This window comes from Pararge aegeria, chromosome 15, assembly GCF_905163445.1.
Source record: "Pararge aegeria chromosome 15, ilParAegt1.1, whole genome shotgun sequence".
NCBI classification, from domain to species: domain Eukaryota; kingdom Metazoa; phylum Arthropoda; class Insecta; order Lepidoptera; family Nymphalidae; genus Pararge; species Pararge aegeria.
In genome coordinates this window covers 8,351,712-8,368,650 of record NC_053194.1, presented here as the reverse complement: position 1 = coordinate 8,368,650, position 16,939 = coordinate 8,351,712, and the positions used below count along the sequence as shown (strand labels likewise).

The window sequence follows — 16,939 nt, the reverse complement described above, 5'->3', positions numbered from 1 at the left end:
TTAATTAACTAGATATTCAGTTACCATACAAAATCTAGCAGAGAGTAAGCTCTAAAATACATTCTTATTGCTTACCATATTAACCAACTCGACTCGCTTCGTAGTTTCAATGAATGGAACAGGTTAATAGTTAAGTACCAAACTGCCTACTAGCCTGGTTGAGTTTGTGGTCATTCGTGACTAAACAATAAAAAGAGTATATAAACACGATCATGGAGCTCCATATTAGTTTACCTACCACCGATGCGGCGATACACGAACTTAGGTGTTTTGGTGTTGCCAAAGGGAAAATTTATTTGGAAGAGCTCGGGAGGAGTTGTGTTCGGGTATAAAATTAACCTATTTTAGATACTCTCTGGCTCTTTAAATATCTAGTATCATCATCATCATTTAGACGAGTGGTATATCTGATGTGTTCAGTTCACTCGGAAGCTTATTATGAAGTAAATATATAGAAATTTCACGAACTATTATCTATAAGTATTTGCGTGAACGAAGGACAAGGATTGTATTAGTTCTCTATGAAATGAAATGAAATGAAATGAAATTTATTGTTAAAATAGTCATTTTACAATAGTGTTGGGAATCCTGAAGTAAGTTTTAAAATAAAACCTGTGTCTCAGGGTCCCCGCTCTCCTCCGGATCTATGGATTTATTTTGAATTAACCAATGACTGAAAAAATATTTCGAATTCCTAAATGTTTTTTTCAGCTAGATACACCTACATACTTAGTAGATATACAGGTATAATGATCGCAAAACGACAAAATCAAAAACAAACAATCATGAAACCCGCTGATACCTACTGCAGTACAAAACGGGTCTGAAGAAATAAAAGCGATGCTTCTGAGACAAGCGCGTATTAGGGTCCGTACAGAAGAACTGCTTTCGAAGTGTAAGGGAGGGTCAAAACTGCAGTTTATTTTTCATTTGACATATAAACTGCCAATTAACTTGCCCAGTCCGCGTTTTGTCTCACCCAAGCTGCAATGTTGAAGTGATAATCTATGTATGCAGTTGCGCATAGTCCAGTCCATCAACATATGACGTTACGACGTATCAAAAGTTGGTATTTGATTTGGAACTGCATTTGCTGTTAAAATATAGAGTTGAAACGGCTTGCAGTCAATCTGTTTACACCCTAAGGCGTGCACTGAACGATCCAATAGCAGCTCTCAGTGTGGTATGCGGCCTTCTTTTCCCAGAATCGTCTGAACGGCCGTCGGCTTAAAGTACATACAAAAATACTTGAATGTAGAAAGCATCCTCTTTGCTCACGCATAAAATGAAACATGAAACTTATTTTCAAACATTAAACTTTTAAATGGCTGCTGTATTGTTTTACCTCATACAGATGCCAGATAGAAGTATACGACATTGCCCGCATAGAACCTTTAGAAGGTTGTAAAAGAGATATTAAAAAAGGTTAGGTGAAGTAATTTTAAACAAAGCACAGGTGGGGCAAAAATAATTTTGGCCCAACCTGTGCTCTGTGCTTAGCTGGAGTGACATTTAAGGCAATTCAGCTTGATTGCCTTTTCGTATGTCTATTAGGTATCCACGTAGTCTAGTCCAGAATGCAGCAATTTATATTAAAAATAACAATTATGCTTTTATAATTTTAGTATCTTTTGGAATTATAACATTTTCCGATAAAGCGTGAGGTGTGTATGGGTGGGTTTTGAAATTCCTTTTATAGGTCGTACGATATGAAAAAAACTTTCTTTCGTCCTTGAAAAACACATACCTGACTAATAGTCAGGTATGTGTTTTTGATCACGTACGACTCGGAGGTTATGAAACATGTGAACGTGCATTCATCATTAATAAATAGCCTTTTATAGTCTACTGCTGGACTAAAATTCTCTCCCAACGACAGGGTGTGTCCTTTATTACCACACTGCGCGCTGTAAAGATGGGTTGGTGATCGCAGAAGATGGTAGTAGTAGGACAGAGAACGCTGCTGCCAGTTCTCCGTTATATTGCCTTAGTCGCCTCGTACGAAACACGCTGGAACAGTACGGGTGACATCTGTATCCTGATCTGCCATCACCAAACGGCACGAATAAGTATTAAGTATAACGCTTAATCCTCATCAGTTGCTGCATAGAAGAGTGATAATTTATTGTTTTTTTTTTGAGATTAAATAGGTACCCTCACTTTAAAAAAATCCTAATTATTCGCTTTTAATAGGATCTTTATATTGGAATGCTATACAAAAACTTTACACAATACATTTTAATACAATACACACTTTTTCTATCCGAATCCGTTACATTCCATCCGCTGAAGCTGCGAGTTGGGCACGGAGCTATCTCGGCGAGATTTCGAAATTCCAAGAAAGGCAAAGCCTTATAAATTATCTCAAAAGCGCCGACGCGGCCCAACAACCAGAATACTTTTTTTTTACTCCACAGGTAGGCTGGCGCTAAGAAGGCGATGGAATTTATAGTTCGCCCCTTTCGTCTCGAAACTTCACCTTAATATTATTTTAGATCAAACATAAATCGTTAAATGTATATTTGTTCTGGATCTGTTAATGCTCAGAACTTAACCGATCTGGCAACCTGTTACTTAACTAACTTTGGCTATCTGTTCATCGAGACTGGAACAGAAAATAAATTAAGATCCTGTGACATCTGAAATATTTTTATTAACTATTTCAGTTAGATAGCAGTTTTAATATATACATTTAATTATAGATTTGTTTGTATAGTCCTAAAATAAAAGCTGATATATGGGTTTATATGCCTCTAATTGAAAACTTTATTATTATTATTAACGAATTTAAAGTTAACAGATCTTAAATTAACCTAATATACTGTAGTTAGTTAGTTATGTACTGCATATTATACACTACATACATAATTTTTGGTAGTGTACAATGGTACAATAAAGGTACATTCCTAGTTCATTTACCTCCCCTTCACGTTACCCTTGACCTTAACTCATAAGGTACATAATTCTTAACTTGAAATTACAGTTTGGTATATATTTAACATAGATATTTCGAGTAGGTTGATATTTTTCATACAGCGTGCAGTTTTCAGAAGCCTTTTCAGAGCTCGTCTGGGGAAGTACTACCGCGAAGCATCATTGCTCTGTTCCGGTCTGAAGAGCCATAAAGCCTACGCCCCAGACTGAAGGACGCAGGGCGGCCATTTGTTGTATGCGTTCCTCGCATGTCCTGCATAGTGTTGCTCTCTTTATGATGGTTCTCCACTTAACATCATATGGGATGTCAGTTTAGTCCATCTGAACTGATAAAATTAACTTACTCAATTAACAAAGCCTTTAGTCAAGCAAACGTCTGTAGTGTTCCTTCAAAGGAGAAGAACCGGCTATGACAACTAAATATCAAACTCGTTTCATCCATCTATCTTCTCTGTACGAACTATAAAAAATGTGCGTTGTGTTCGCGTGTACCACGATTCTCGGAAAATAGGGCTCTTGAAACCATCGAAGACATTCCCGGACGCAGCCCTGAAGGTCGCTTCACTAATAATAGCATCTATTGTACCAAGTAAGTTGTGGCGCCCCATAGCTGTACGACTATTTAAATATACTTGCAGATGATCCTGACTACATCTGCTCACTAATTATATGGACCTTAGAAATAAAACTGGCATTACTTTGGAGTAGTAATAATGTTTTCGGAGTTTTTTCACGCTCTGAGCTTTGAAGAGTTAGTGTCAGTTATAAAAAGATTTATTCATAAGGCCCTAAAAGTTTACTCTTATTGCTCAAGTATCAATAGATAGGTATGGTTTTGGCAGTGAAATATTCAAGTATACATACCAGCTACTTAAAAATATCTTAGGTCATATTAAAGGTCGTGTCGAATTCTAGTCGCTTAAATATCTGTGCCTCAGAAACAAGAGCAAATTGAACAGATTTCAACAACCATAAGGCATCTGCTAGACATTTAATGCTACAGACAGCTAAAGTATGGAACAACGGCTCTTTAACCTTTAATGCAAAGCATTCTGGTGCTTGTGTGTAACGGGTTTTGGATGGTATTCCATTGAAGGTGTCTAGCGGATGGTGTACGGTGGAATTTGGGCCACGACGCTGACTCAACGTCGATTTAATCCCTTCCCTCTCAGAGGTATTCTCGCTAGTCTACGCGGTTAGTGGTTAGAGGCTAGTACAGATGTTAGGTGTCGGGGAATTCGCTGCGTAACGATTAGAATCCAGTCTTGAACATCTGCTTCAAGCATTACTTTTTTATCATTACTTTTTTGACGGCCGATTGGCGCAGTCAGCAGCGACCCTGCTTTCTGGGCCCAAGGCCGTGGGTTCGATTCCCACAACTGGATAATATTTGTGTGATGAACATGAATGTTTTTCAGCGTCTGGGTGTTTATCTATATATTATAAGTATTTATGTATATTTATTATTCATAAAAATTATTCATCAGTTATCTTAGTACCCATAACACAAGCTACGCTTACTTTGGGACTAGATGGCGATGTGTGTATTGTCGTAGTATATCTATCTATCTATCTATCTCTATCTATCTTTGAATTTCCCATAACTCAGTCTTCCGGATGTACACGATACCTAGTATCCCTAGTATCGCAATGTTTGCGGAGGTACCTATCTATGTTCGAATTATAAAGTTGCAAAAGACTACATAAGTTATTATCAGCTTAGTACTTATTCGATGAGATCATGATGGCAGGATGATGTGTTAATGCAGTTAAAAGAAAAAATAGACTGTAAATGTTTAAAGTTCTTTTGTGAATAATGTTTCTGTTGTTTTTTTCTAAGATAACCAGTCTCTATTGTCTTAACCCGCATACAAGGATTTATAGAGTATTTTTATAACACATTCAAGTCTTTATAGCTGCGACAAAAAGGCTACTGAGAACTAAAATAAGGGTTTCATTGTAAACTCAGAAAAACTGTTCACCAAGCATTAGCATCTAAGAGATCTCATATTTTCCTCATTTGTATTCTAGCTCCTTAAGACGTTTATGATTTCGTTTGGAGTTGGTTTAACTATGTTTCCTTCTTTATCAGTATCTGATCTCCATTTTATATCACGCCCATTAGTTCTGCGATAATTTCGAAGATAAGTTTTCTGACTCATTCTGTGGAACCTACCCTCGTTTCGCAGTTCAAAATTTAATTTTCGAACAATCCTTTTAGTTCATTAACAAACTTCTTTGTAAGGTAGTCCTGATAAAGATAAAGTAGCAAGCAACCTTGATGTTTAATCACCATGACAATGATTTTCCCACAACCGTCTTTGATTGTTGTGGACATCTATCTATATATACAATGGCTAATATCAACGACAACAAGATTTATATCGATGGCTAGTATAAAATATGTCGCAATATTTACGACCTTCAGCCTACACACATCTATTGATTAAACACCTATTTAAATACTGCGATTTTCCAATGGTCGAACACGTGGGCTACGTCATCCGTGGGCTGGACAATCCGACGTAGGTACTCAGGGCTGTTTACAGCTGTAGAACACTGGGTACTGATATATGTTTTCTCGCATAACTACTCGTACATTGCGAGTATGATGAATGTTGTTTCGTCTTTAAGTACTAGTATAGGTAGAAGTATTTAAGTACCTAATCTGCTATTTAAGAGGAATGTGCAGTACTCTGGCTTAAGGCTGCCAAGATTATACTCTAAAATAAGTAATATTTTGTTTCAATTAATAATTAAATAGATATTAATAAAACTACTGGTTTTCAAATTTTGCGAACGGCTCATCTAAGTAAGTAGGTATCTTTTGTAAAATTGTCTCATTTAACAATCGTGTACCTAACACGAATCGAAATGATTACAAAATGCAAATTCTTTGAGTTGCTCTTTTATTTCCAAATTATTTCGCCCACGTGGAAGCGATACAAACTCAATTTTAACATCACAGAGGAGTAAAGCCAAATAAATTTTGGCCTCTTGCTGCGCAGTTTTATCACTGTGAAGTTACGACGCTATGCCACGCCGCTACAGTTCGAGGTCGAACGCCTGGCATTGCCAAATTTGAAGGGGTGACGTCAGCGAGCCTTCCAAATAAAGTACAGCACAGCCTTAGTACAAGATTCGGTCGCTAGCAATAGAGGAGTCGTTCTCGACTTGAAATACTTAGACGTCGAAGTAAAATGGATCTTATTTGGATTGTATTAAGTCTCAAATTTGCCTACAATTTTTTAGCTCGGGCTTCTGACAGAATGTATGTAAAACAAAAATCAGCAGTACAGGATTTGCGAGGAGTTGTATTCGCATAACAAAGTATATACCGTCATATTAAAATGGGCCTAATGTCACTCGTTTTGGAGTCGCAAATCCTGTGCTTCTGATTTTTATTTTGTAAACGCTGTGCCAAAAGCCCTTGCTGAAGAATTACAGATTTTAGCTTTAATACAATATTATGAAACATACTCTGTTGTTCAAGTATTTCGATACTCGAAAACGACTCCTCGATCCTCTTCCTGCAAGCGACCAAATCTTGTACTAAGGGTACACTGCTGTTTCGTTATAAACAAGATGACATTTATTTTTTTAAATCCATTGCGGAATCACATGGTAGGTGACTCAACTATAAGTAAACCAAAAGTAGCAACGGAAGACGTGCAATATTTGAAAGTAAAGCGTCCAATACGTTTGCTTAAGATTATATTAAATTCTAATAAGTTAATGAGCCGACAAAACGGTCACGTTGTGTGTTCCATTCCGGTCGATGTCTCCTTATGAAACAAAGAACAGCTCAGATTACCCTCGGTTGTGTTTAAGATTCTCTAGTTTCTTCTTCATTATAATAGTAACTATACCTTCTAATTATTTATTGAGAAAGGAAAATTTTGATAAACCTTATTCTTTTAATTACTTTTTAGAATCTATTGAACATAATTCCTTATTAATTTGACACCGCATTAGTGGTGACCTGATAACATATTAATTGCTCCTTTTGTTAAAATTCAGTAACAAAGTATTATGTTGTTATTGATGTCAAAGTAATTAACGCTTTGTTTGTTTGTTAACAGAATGATTAGACTTTAGCTGATATAATCCCATTTCCCAGGAAGGTGGTAATATTTTGGGTTCATATTCTAATTGATTCAGCAAAAACTTAACATAAATAAGTTAATCAGCGGTTTAGAGGTAATAACAACCTTTTTCGTCTTTATATCAAATATCATAAAAATTGGTCCAGCCGTTCTTGACTTATATATGGTGTAACTAACACAACTTTCTTTTATATATATAGATTAACCTAAAAAGATAGACATTATGCTTTCGTTGACTTACCTACATTGGTGTGGTTTTCTTTTAACCGTTTACACATTGCACGCATCGGAATCTCTCAAAAAGAATATATTCTTTCCGTTTTTGCAACATTTTTCATTGATGCTCTGCTCCTATTGGGCGTAGTGTTGAGTTAAATCGCATACAATCCTAGATAAATCTTAATATATATAAATCTCTTGTCACGATGTTTGTCCGCGATGGACTCCTAAACTACTTAACCGATTTTGAATTAAATGGGCACACCGTGAGCAGTCTGGTCCAACTTAAGAGATAGGATAGCTTAGATCTTTAATTATAGTCGCAATTTTATTTTATTGCAAATTATTTGTCTATATTTAATTGACAGTCACATGTTATATATATATATATATATATATATATATATATATATATATACTACTATAATCATTTAAGGCTTAGCGATACTGAATACTTTAAAAACAAAATAAAACGCAGACGAAGTCGCGGGCAACAGCTAGTAAACTATAAAAACAAAAAGATATTTGAATTCGAAAAATTTGTTCCTAAGTGCTGTTCCTGAATATTTATATTCAGCTTTATAATTAGACTAGCTTTTGCCCGCGTCCTTCCTCCGCGTTTTTCAAAATCCCGCGGGAACCGTTTGTTTAACTGAGATAAAAAGTAGTATGCTACTCTCCGTCCTTTTAACTAACTCTCTGCCAAAATCAATTCGATTGGTTGATTAGTTATGGCGTAAAATAAGTACAAATAAACACGCATTTATAATATTAGTATGGATTGATTTAGCTTTATCTAGCGAGAACAGGTCATGATATACCGAATAGCAACCGTTTTCGACTTCAAATATAAAGTCATTAGGATTACATATTTTATGTACCTACCTTGTTTTATTGGATTCTGACTCACGCTAATGCGCAGTTTTTAAGATGACAGTTTAGCGTATGCTGCATATGTACAAGGATCTGGTTTCACATCGTTTGTCTGTGGAGATTGCACAATGGTCATTGTGTTCTTCGCCTTGGGATGAACGAAGAATGCCCTCACACTATAACGATACAGACCTATTGTGTGGTTTGCACGCAGTTGGAGCTACATTTTTTTCACTGTTTAGCTAGAAAATTTACTTGACTGTTTTATAATGTAAGTTCAATATACTGTACATTATTCTACTAGACCTTGAATTAAATTTAATACCCAAATTCAGTGGCGTGCATAGAGGGTATGCACAGGGTATGCAGATTATATAAAATAAAGAAAATCCCCAGTACGAGTTATAAATACTTAAGAGTAGGCTTTTTATAACTCGTACTGGAGATTTTCTTAATTTTATATCATCTGCATACCCTGTGCATACCCTCTATGCACGCCACTGCCCATATTGAAAAAGTAGTGAAAAAATATGTAACCCACATACACACACATAGCTAAAGACACTCCCGAACAATTTACCTTTTAATAAAAAAAAACAAAATCAAAATCGGTTAATCCGTTCGAGAAACACGATGCCACAGACACGTCAAACTTAAAACACTTCGTCGTTTTTGCTTGGGGAGTTAATAAAATAATCAGATTTACCAAATTCTCTAATAGATCTTGCAAAATTTTGGCTCTAACACTTGCATGTAAGACTGCAATCTAGTGCCTGGACATGACATAAAACACAAATATTCAAAGTTTGTGTGCTTTTTTATCAACAACATTATAGTTTTCATTAAATGATAATTTATAGATATCTGTACATATTCAATGGAAATTATTACCACGAATATGAAGACATGAAAAGTTTAGAAATAAATGGGTGGTATTTTTTCACAATTTGACGGGTATCAGGTACTCTCGACGTTATTATAAAGTTGATTTTATCCTAATGCCGCAGCGGTGAAAGCATATCCAAAACATTTTGACCAGAATTATTCTGAAAGAAACCAAAGTGTCCCATTGGATTTTCACTGCAAACACTTTTCGCGTAAAAAGTCACATAAATTGTGGGAACCAATGACGCAAACGAGAGAAGAGAAAATAAAATAATATATAAAATATTGCCACGTTTACTGGTTTTAAATGTGGTACTGAGTGAAAAATGCATTTTGCCTGACAAGATTAGCTTTACATAACGTTGCCTACTAGATTTATTATGATGTCACGTTTGACTTAAAGGCAGCGTCTATAATAAGTTATTAAGTTATTCATCAATTCATAACCCACGTCAGCGAGTTACTCGGAATCATTATATATTTACTATTTTGGATTTCTTGGCTCAGCTTTACAAATATGCACGTATACGACATATAAACTTTTCTCTTGCAGAAAACTGCATTGAAATTCGTTGCGTAGTTTAAAAGATCTAAGCGTACAAACTGGGGGAGCCACTTTGTTTTATACTATGGAAAGATGAAGAAAAGGTCAGTTCGATTTGTAAGGATACAATTTGAATACACACAACTAGTGGCGTGCATGGAAGAGATGATAAAAAAAATTTCCGTACGAGTTTTAAAAAACTTAAGGATAGGCATTGTAAGAATTATAAAAAGCCTACCCTTAAGTATTCTCGTAGTAACGTAACTCGTACTGGAGATTTTCTTCATTTTTTATCATCTGCATAACCTGTGCACGCCACTGCACACAACGCTAAGGTTTTTTTTATTTTACTTTAAATTATGAATTGATCTTGAGAAAATTTTGTATTTTATCGTATATTTCTGAAGATAGCCACGGAATTGTAAAAATAATAATAAAATGAAAAATGTCTATGTATAGATATTTTCTGTATTTCTAGTAGGTCACATTTATTGCACTGGCCTTCATTTGACCTATAGGTACCACTTTTGAACTCATCTTACTTATATGTCACGGTAGCTGGATCAAGTACTTTATAAATACAAGCTTTTGTTGATACAATTCTAGAAAAGGTTTAAATAGCCAGAAGACAACTAAAACCTTTCTGAATGTGTGTTTGTCACCTACTCGTAAGTCCTCTTTAACAGGACCGATTTTAATGAATTTTGTGCGTTTGTTGCTATACGTTTCTGGATGGTTTAGAAGCACAATTAGACCTGGTAGGTGGAGAGTCCGCTAGTTTATTATAGTATTTAATGATATCTATTTCCCTGAAATTCCTAAACCAGCTAGGAAAGTGCCAACGATCCTAAGAGATAAGATATTTTCATCATATACCATCATTAAACAATCCTTGTAATAAACAAAAAAGCTAATTTTAATCGGCCCTTATCCAGACTCAAAGCCAGATCATTTAGCTTTGGGGATTATGAAATTCACCAAATAATTACCTACCCGTACATAAGTTTGAACAATGTATTAAAACTCATTTTTTATATAAAAGTTACTATAGAATTTACGAATTTGTTAATGAAAATGTTTATTGGAAGCACACAGCTCTGCTTTTGTCTCTCGCATTATGGACTAAAAAATTGTAAATGTAAGTATGTTCTACACACACACACAGACAGACTTGACGTTTCAAAAGTGCTTATATTAGGCCTATTTGAAATAAATGAATTTTGAATTAAATATTTTTAATTCTAAATATTTACATATTTTGACAGCCGGTTGGCACAATGGGCAGCGACCCTGCTTTCTGCTTCTAAACCGTGGGTTCGATATCCACAAGAGGAAAATGTGTGTGTGATGAATATGAGTGTATTCAGTGTCTGGGTGTTTATCTGAATTATTATATTTATAATAATATTCATCAACCATATTAGTACCCATAACACAAGCTACGCTTACTTTGGGGCTAGATGGCGATGTGTGTATTGTGGTAGTATCAAGTATGTATACCTATTTATTTGTTTAGTTTGAAAAAAGAATTAAGTTTGACTGTTAATAGATTTACATTTATATATAAAGGTGTGTTATAACAGAGTCACAGCTTTCCGATTGACTAGTCGCAATAGAAGGTACCTTGTACCTTGTGTGGTACATGGACACGTTAATTTTATCCCTCGTCAGGTGAGATTGCAGTCATGTAGTGTACAAAAAAAAATTGACTTTGACTGTAAATAGATTTTCACCATTTATATATAAAGGTGTGTTATAACCAAGTCACAGCTTTCCAATTGACTAGTCGCAATAGAAGGTACCTTGTGGCTTTCGCAAGGTTGGCCAGAGCTGTTGCGATAGTAATGGCGGATAGAAAGCGGCGCGGCGACCTCACTTTCACTCCCTAGTGGAGATACTGATTCAATGACTGAGTGAAAAAGAAACTTCGAGATTTCAATGTCCTCCGATAACAATCCTTACTATCCACACTAATTAATAATTAATAAATAAATAAATATACAACGACAATACACACATCGCCATCTAGCCCCGAAGTAAGCGTAGCTTGTGTTATGGGTACCTACTAAGATAGCCGTTGAATATTTTTATGAATATAATACACATAAATACTTATAATATACAGATAAACACCCAGACACTAAAAAACAATCATGTTCATCACACAAATATTTTCCAGTTGTGGCAATCAAACCCACGGTCTAGGACTCTGAAAGCAGGGTAGCTGTCAACTGCGCCAGTCGCCTGCTCAGAGGCAGTGCTTAGAGGCCTGAGACCTATATGGCACAATGAGGCACTAAGGACACGTTTGCCACGCTGTGATTACAGAATTAAGAACATACAGAAACCGATAAACGATAAACAGTAACTATTGTATCTCTAATGTTCTTAACATTTACTATAGAATGGGGAAAATGAGAAAAGTTTGTGAGCTAGCAACATTCCGCGGGTGTGAAGTCAGACGTGCGCGGGGCGTTTTAACTGATTTTGGACACACTGCACTTAATGCAATAATGGCTGAATGATGGTTCTTTATGTTATTTATTCTATGGCTGTTACAGCAAAGACATTTAATGCACAAGATGTCTACGTGATTTGGCTCAAAGGCTTTTATCATCAAAATGGTAAATGCTAGAACTTGATCAAAGTAACTTTTTATCTTAGAATACACACACATAGAATTTAATTTCATTGAATAAATAAAGTACATAGCTATACTTATAACTAAATCTTAACACATAATATGACTTTTATCAAAGCTCGTGTGTGGCAAAAAGGACAGTAGAGTCAAAAAAGGAATTGCACTCTTCTGCAGAATGTGACATCGTCCATCTGAAAATTAAAAGCCTCCGAGGTTTGTATTGAAATAAAACAAAGAAAAAGGATTAATGTAGCAAAAAAGGACAAAATAACAAGACCTTCTTAATTCATACCCTTTCCTACGTCAGGGATAGAAGCTGCCATGTTTATTTAACCGAAAACAAAAAGTGGTTGTTTGTTGGCATTTAATTTAAATTGGTCGGCATGGAATATTATTTTCAACGATATAGAAAATTAATGATTTTTTGATATTCTCACTAACAACGTTTAATATGCAAATAAAAGTTTACAAAAGAAGAACGAAACGTCAAGTAGCGTAGGTTCTTACAATCTAGGTCCGTCACAAACGTTTAAGAAATCTTAGCTGCAAATTGAAACACAAATCTATTGGGCTAATTGAGCTGTTCTGTCAGAATGTATAATAAGGTCAGGGAAAATCTTCGTCTTTCTATCATCATCATCATCATCTTCAACCAATTAACGAACCACTACAGGTCGCGATTCTCCTCTTTCAATGAGAAGGATTCAGGCCATAGTCCATCACGCTGGCCAAGTGCTGATTGGTATACTTCACACCCTGGAGAACATTATAGAGAACTCACAGACAAGCTTGAAGCTGGTTTTCACACTATGTTTTCCATAGCTGTACAGCAAGTGATATTTGATTGCTCAGATTAAAAATGCACATAACTCCAAAATTTTCGATGTCCGTGCCAGGATCGAAATCGGTCGTCGAAGCTGTATTCTATCGCCCTAGACTTAGGCAATCACCGTAATACCAGGCTATCAACACATAGAGTTAAAAGCGTAAAGGTATGGACTCATATGTCATGGCTATGGTAGCCACAGTTCCTGCATCGAATAGTTGAGTCGGATAGTAGTTTCCCTCTTGGTAATCAGTCGATAGACATTGTTGTTTGAACGTCATTCATCCTACCTATTAAGTCAATTGAAGTCAGTGTCAATTGATTTCCAATAACTGTTTACAATTGAGACGGACGAGGCATGCGGGACCCGTTCGATTGTTTAATCAACAATCGACTGGGACAATTTGTGACGCTTAATGTATTTCAACATAAAAATTGTAAACACATGTACTTTCTCAGCAGGAGGTCGGTTATCTTGGAACTGGTAATTTTTAAAACAAACACGCCCTCCAAAGTATTTACAGTATTGAGAAAGCTTAAAATCTTTTTTCATGCGGAAAAGAAACGCCGTTAGTTTCGCCGTCAAAAAACCAAGACGTTCTTAATGTATTAATATAGCCTAATACCTAGATGAAATTTAAAAAATAATTTTGTAGACATACGCTGTATTGAAATAGTAATGTGTACAGTAAATCATAGAATGTGAAATCAGGAAATAAACTATTCAAAGTCAAATTATTCTGGAAGAAAGGTTTCTGTTGGCAAGTACATTAGTATGATCTTACCCTAAGTCTGTTAAAGTATTTGTACAATAATAGAGACATCGATAAAGAGTTATATAGACGCTTATAATTACAGTTGCTATCAAGCAAGAGTTAAGGATACTGATAAACTAAACATCCAGAAAATTAAACTTTGTGTAAGGCAGGATGCACGGTACACTGGAGCGAGACGGTTGCGCGTCGTGGCATCGAAAGTTCAAGAACATTTTAGTAATAACACATGCCGTGAATAACTTTAATCTCACCCTAAAATTAAAGAAAGAAGGTCTATTTTTGATTGGCACTTAAAGATACATAAGACCATAAAATAACAAAACAGTGCAGAGTTTCCAAGCTGTAAACAAAAGACAAGCATGCTCGATTATCAGTATGACTTTGGACCATTGGTCATTAAGATAAGGCTTACATTTGATAGCAACAGAATGGCAGTTGGAACATTCCAGGTGTTTACAGTTGTTCCATGAACCGCTTCCGCCGCTACTCCTTCCGTCTCGGGTTGCTGGCTGCAGACATTCCTTGGCCGGATACCGGACCCTGCCCAAGAATGCGGACCAGACGAGTGCGCTGATGGTATGATAGCTTAATGTACCCTTAAGGCAAATGCTCTTACTAACATTCCTCGCAAGATATCCAAGGCTGATCTTCCCAAGCTAAAATGATATTATGTAACGAAAATCTAAATCAGAAATCAGAATAATCTGGTATTTCTGCATGCCTTCATAAATGTTATTTATTACTTTTATAGTTTACAGCTAATAGAAACGGTCGGGTGGTTGTTTTTATCTATATTCAGTATCGTGAGAATGTTTATGGGATACGATTTCGTATCTCTGTAAGTTAAGCGTTCCATTCAGGGAATGTCGCCGCTGCGCCGTTGACTGTCGGTCCCACGCACATTTGCGACCCATGTGTTACAAATTACAATATATCTAAGGTTAACATCAGGGATGAACATTTTTTTGTAATAAAAAAAAAGTTCCCGCTGAATTATTGTAGACCTTCCCGTTAAGAACGTTCTTGTCAGAACTTACCATACTGATCTCAAAAGCGCCAAAAAGTTGTACCGTTGTCGAAAAAAGAAATCGAAATATCGCAACTATTTTTTTTTTTTTTTTTTTTTTATTTATACTCTTTATTTGTACACCACTCAAGCAAAGAAACAAGACAAAAAAAGAACAAACACATGAAGAATGAAGCAGGATACAAAAGGCGGCCTTATCGCTAAGTAGCGATCTCTGCCAGGCAACCTTAGGATTAGGAAAACTAAAATAAAACAAATAGGTGGGGTACACTATTTAGTACATACATACAAATATCTACATACTAATACATAAACCAGACTACACAAATAAAAAAAAATTAAAAATACTATTGATAAATATAAAAAAATAAATATACTAATACATATCCTAATATACCATAAATACTTCAATACGAGTTTGAGTAGATAAATAAATAATAATAAATAATAATAGTCGTCTTTACTGAGCGAGATAATGAGCCTTAACAGCATTTTTAAATATGCCCAATGACTTCGACTGTCTTATGATCAATGGGAGTGCATTCCACAATTCAGTAGCTTTGACAGTGAACGAATGCTTATAAAACTTCGTTTTGTGGAACGGCATGCTCAAAGTCAGCGCACGACTCGATCTAAGTTCCGACTGCACTCCAAGAAATTTAAACTTCTCCTTAAGATAAGAAGGAGTCTTAGGATTAAATAACACACAGTACAGAAGTGAAAGTATAAACTATGGAGGGTAGAGGTAAGGAGAGTCATCTTATATGGGAGAAAAGTTGAAAAAGTGTCCAGTGTATGCGCTAAATAACAGTTCAAAAATCCTCCACAATGGCGCTGGTGGATGCACAGGGTATGGTATGAATGTAGCAATCGTAGATGAATTGAAGTATGCCGAGTTAAAAAATTTAATGTCATTATCGACTAAAGTAGTTAATTATTGAGAATTTCAACAACTTACGTTGTACAAAATATTGTGGTAAATATAACCTTACTTCCTTGTATTTCCATACTTCCTTGTTTATTTTTCAAGTCTACTCTAACAATATTTATATTTGGCGCTTCTTTTAAGAGTTACCCTGATGCAAATGTGGCGCCATCCTAATTTAATACATTTTGACGACACTTTTTCATATACACATATGACTCTCCTTACCTCTACCCTCCATAATCGCAACATCGGTAAGAAATAGGGATAGGTATGTTGCGTTGAGGTTATCCGCGTTCTTTTGACAATTTTTATTTTTAATTAACTTGCATTATAGCTCTGGGCTGTAGCCTTTTAACATGTCAGTGAAAAATACCAGCGGTATAGGTCAAACAAAGTTGAAGAAAAATAACACATTGTAGTGACAAATAACAGGGGTTTGTCTTTATGGTATTTTTACATATTAATTGAAATATTATACAAATGTGTCAATGGTTATCTTTATATCTAATACAGAATAAATTAATTTATCTAAATACCACTAGCTTTCAATAGATATCTTAAGTATTGTAATAAATAAGGTTATTACAATAACTTCGACAACCTACATTTTTTTTTGAACTTCTTGAAAATTAGAGAATAAATAAAGTAAATTTCATTAAATATCTATGACTATCATATAGTCATGAATTTCCACGTTTAAAGGTCTTGATCCGCTGGTGTCGGCGCTTAGCTCGCTGAGCACATCTTTCATAGCTGGAACGTTTGAACGCTGAACTATCTGAACATCCCATTCGTCTGACGGCCCATAGACTAATACTTTGTCAGACTGAGTAATTAACTATAGGTACTCAAACAACCTCAACATATTGTGTTTAAATGTAAACAGATACCTACACCTACCTACACCTACCTACCTACTCCTACCTACTCCTACCTACCTACACATACATTTTAAAGATTTTAACTAAATTCGAATGCCATTCCATTACGAATTGGCGTATTTGCTACATAGACTTTCTCATCGGGAAGGCATCGGTCCGCCGCGCCGAGCTAATTTAGTTTTAAAATTTAATGGACCTATAAATAAAGTTGTTGTTTATCCAACTCTGTATTCAAAATAAATTAACAAATAAGAATAAACATACTTATGGTATTTTTCATAAACTTTTAAATCTATAGC

At 35.4% G+C, this 16,939-nt stretch overlaps 1 protein-coding gene across 3 annotated transcripts in view; it reads left to right on the top strand.

Annotated features, from left to right (window-relative positions):
- Nucleotides 1-16,939, top strand: part of LOC120630075 (uncharacterized oxidoreductase YtbE-like) — a 41,162-nt gene that overhangs the window by 4,898 nt on the left and 19,325 nt on the right. Inside the window, exon 2 of one of the 3 annotated variants that reach the window (XM_039899218.1) lies at nt 14,264-14,380. The exons of 1 other annotated variant lie outside the window; for it this stretch is intronic. The gene's annotated coding sequence lies outside the window, so the exon portion shown is untranslated. Of the gene's footprint in view, nt 1-14,253; nt 14,381-16,939 lie in introns of all 3 variants that reach the window. One more of the 3 variants, XM_039899217.1, reaches the window with a different exon arrangement.